This window comes from Bombina bombina, chromosome 1, assembly GCF_027579735.1.
Source record: "Bombina bombina isolate aBomBom1 chromosome 1, aBomBom1.pri, whole genome shotgun sequence".
Lineage (NCBI taxonomy): Eukaryota > Metazoa > Chordata > Amphibia > Anura > Bombinatoridae > Bombina > Bombina bombina.
The window spans coordinates 1,062,066,963-1,062,071,049 of record NC_069499.1 but is presented as its reverse complement, the minus strand read 5'-3'; the positions used below and the strand labels follow the sequence as shown (position 1 = coordinate 1,062,071,049).

Below are 4,087 nucleotides of genomic sequence, written 5' to 3'. Positions count from 1 at the left end.
TGCAAATCAGTTTAATGTGTTACCTAGCTTTCTGTCTGTGAACTTACAATGCATGTTACATGATTTGTTTTCAAATCTGTCACGTAAAATGGTGTATCTGATTTGAAAAAGGAAAAAAAAATATGGCTCATAACATACATTGTGTGAAATTAGGATTGATAAGAAAATGGAAACCTAATGTTAGAAGTCTTACCTGGTTATTCATACAATGAATGCTGAATAATTTTGTATAAACGGCCAAATTTTCAGTGCTCCATTAACCCTGTACTGCTGAATATCAAATGAGTCATAACATACAATAGCAACTTTTAATATTTTTCTCCAGTATTATAAAGCTGACAAATTTACACGATTTATCAAGGGAGTGCAATATTATTAATATTAATAAAAAAAAATCCCCCCCCCTGAAAAAAACTAGGTGCAAACACTATTTCTGTGAACGCTGTGCACTGCAGCACTACAGGAAATCAAAACGATGTTACGTGTGTAATGTACAGACTAATGGCGTATTTAATCCAGCTAAAGGTATGTTGTAATAGCTCATGATAAACACATGAAGCTAAAAGGACCACCACCTGCCTTGCTCCATTTATTCTTTCTTGTGCCAACCACTGGGGGGACTCTTCTTTTGTTTTCTATATAATCTTGAGAATGTAGTAGATTTCATTTTAGATACCTTTTTATACCTCCATTTTGTCTTTGTTAAGGTTAGAACCAGTACCTGAATAGACAGGCAAGCATGGGTTTCTCTTGTCAGTCACCCTGTAGTGGGAGGGACAGAATTCCTATTTTACAACTTCACAATTTGAGAGATTTCTCTTTTCCCTTCATATTTAATTGCAAAACTTGAAAAACATAAGGCAGAGGAGGAAGATGAAAGGCATAAGGCAGAGGATGAAGACGACAATTTGCCAGAGGACCAGGGGTGATGTCTGCAGATCCATTTTCATACATATTGTTTTTAGAATTGAATAAACATTTCTTTAAAATAAAAAATCCCAAATATGTGAAGTTATTTGGTAATATGTCATTAAGTCTCCATAGGTCATTAAGCTGGATAACATTCAGGAACCTCCTTGTATTCCCATAATTCGCTATGTGCAAAGTTTGTGTACAGGACCAATAATCAAGTAGTTTAAAGATTAATGAACAAAAATGATCACAGAGCTAACCAACTTCTGCAGTACATATAAACACCAGCTTAAAATCTTGTGAAATGTTTAACATTTATTCCTTTTGGCAACAGTGTGTGTGTGTAACAGTGTCTCCGGTGTTATGCCACTCCCTAAATGGTGGTGTGCTCATTCACTACAAAAAAAATGTTAGTGAGGCTTGTTTAATAGTAGGAAGCTACAAAATATAACAAAATGGGTATGTAACTTCCATTATGTGCTCAATATAAAATGTTTTTTGAGCATTAGTCTTTCACCAATGGAAAGGTTAACACTGGGAAATGTATGTGGAAAGGGAGTATCAAACCCTATTTTAAACCGGAAAAAAAACAGTACTAACCAGTGTGTAAACCTATCAAAAGTGGGAGAGTCTGGAGCCTTAGAAGCAATGTGATACTGACACTTCCAACAAAGGTCATTCAAAAACTCTTAGACGACATGTGGCTGGCAAAGGCACTGCAAAAGCAGTCCTCAGGATAGTGGAATATTATGTTTCTTAAAAGTCCCAATCCGCCACATCAAGCTTGTCCAAGTCAGACACTAATCCCTTAATATCCTGGGAATCACACTCTCTTGCTGCTTCAAAGTTTGTGATAGGAGATACAGGACGGAGAAGTTCTGGAAGGCCCTCAGGTGCACGCCTCTTTATCTGTTTGAAGAAGGAATGTGTGAGGAGTGAGCTGGCATCTGGCCTTCGTTCTGGATTTCTCTGCAGACACTGCTCCACCAGGTTGTGAAAGTGAGGGGAGAAAGTACGATTGTATGGGTGCATGATGTGTTCCCCATTAGATGGGCGGTTGGAAGTTCCCTCTCCGATGCAAGAGTCTGCTCCTGAAGGGAGGTTTTCATAGTAAGTTCTGAAGCTGGTATGGTGGTTGTGTCTAGCAGACAGGGGACTGTGCCATTCAACTTCTCCAGTAGCATCTGTGTGGCTGGAATGTCTTTAAATGGAACATGGCCATTGGCGAGCTCACATGCTGTGATCCCTACACTATAGATGTCTGATTTTGCATCATATCCTTGCAGGTTTTGCTGCAGGACCTCTGGGCTCAGCCAAGGAAGGACTCTACCACTGTGCTTTGGAAAATCATGAACAACGTTCAGACGTTGCCCATAAGAAAACATACTCAAAATACTGCGCAGGCCAGACAAGTACACCTTCCCTTCTAAGGAGATCAGAATGTGACTTGCTTTCACACTCCTGTGCACATATCCCATATGATGAATATAATCGAGAGCTTTCAGTACTCCATGCAGGATGTATGCTATCGCCAGTTCACTCATTCCATCAGTAAAATGTGTACAGATCAAGTCTTTGGCTGAACCATAGGCCATAAATGGGGTAACCACCCAGAGTTCATTGCCTGTAATAAAGGTGGCTCTGTAGGGGAGGATGTTGGGATGACTGAAGAGCTTGGAAACATGGAGCTCAGTCTGTAGGAAGCCAAGCATGTCATTGGAGCAGGATTCCACATTAATCCCTCTGATAGAGACAAACTCTCCTGATGGTTTGTAACGAGCAAAATTTACAGTCATGAGCTCTTCAAAGCCTTTCCCTATCAGAGTGAGCATTTCATAGCAGCTGCTATCTGGTGTCTAAATTCCCATGTTGTCTTGGCTGCGACAGGACGCTATGGTTTCCTCACTTGCTTCTTCATCAGTCTCCAAAAAACTCCAGCTCTCCCAAACCGTCAACCAAGATCCTGTCCGATACCCACCGCAGAAAAGACATGAGTTCCTCGTGTAGTAGGGTGAAGGTTCAGATGCCATAAATTGAGGAATCCCTCTGTGTCCCTTGGAAGTGACGCAAACTCAGGCTTTTTTTATTTTGTTAGGGGGATTAGAGTAGGTGTAATTAGTTTAAAATTCTTGTAATTATTTTAATATTTTCTGTAATTTAGTGGGTTTTTTTAATTGTAATTAATTGTATTTAATTTAGGTAATTAATTATAGTGTAGTGTTAGGTGTAATTGTAACTTAGGTTAGGTTTTATTTTACAGGTAAATTTGTCTTTATTTTAACTAGGTAGTTATTAAATAGTTAATAACTATTGTACCTAGTTAAAATAAATACAAAGTTGCCTGTAAAATAAAAATAAACCCTAAGACAGCTACAATGTAACTATTAGTTATATTGTAGCTATCTTAGGGTTTATTTTATCGGTAAGTATTTAGTTTTAAATAGGAATAATTTAGCTAATTATAGTAATTTTATTTAGATTTATTTAAATTATATTTAAGTTAGGGGGTGTTAGGGTTAGACTTAGACTTAGATTTAGGGGTTAATAACTTTAAAATATTGGTGGCGACGTTGGGGTCGGCAGATTAGGGGTTAATAAATGTAGGTAGGTGTCGGTGATGTTAGGGCTGGCAGATTAGGGGTTAATAATATTTAACTAGTGTTTACGATGCGGGAGTGCGGCAGTTTAGGGGATAATATATTTACTATAGTGGCGGTGATGTCCGGTTCGGCAGATTAGGGGTTAAAATATTTATTTTAGTGTTTGCGATGTGGCGGGGCCTTGGTTTAGGGGTTAATAGGTAGTTTATGGGTGTTAGTGTACTTTTTAGCACTTGACAGGAGAGGGTCTACCGCTTACTTTTGGTTAGACTCGTAATACCTGCGTTATGCAAGTCCCATTGAAAATATAGGATAGGCAATTGACGTAAGTGGATTTTCGGTATTTCCGTGTCTGGCCAAAAAAGAGAGCAGTGAGCCTGTCATTTCAAGACTCGTAATAACAGCGGGCATTAAAAAGCAGCGTTGGGACCTCTCAACGCTGCTTTTTTAACCCTAACGCACAACTCGTAATCTAGCCGTGATTTTTTTTGTTTTCATTTCTTTATTCTCTAACTTTTGAAAGCACTTTTGTGATGCCGGTATCCTTTACAGTTCTATGCGGCAAAATGTGAGTG

The 4,087-nt window shown here is 38.7% G+C and overlaps 1 pseudogene; it reads right to left on the bottom strand.

Moving 5' to 3' along the window:
• Positions 1–1,207: 1,207 nt before the first annotated feature.
• Positions 1,208–2,978, bottom strand: LOC128641096 (STE20-related kinase adapter protein alpha-like; annotated as a pseudogene).
• Between the last annotated feature and the right edge of the window lie 1,109 nt (positions 2,979–4,087).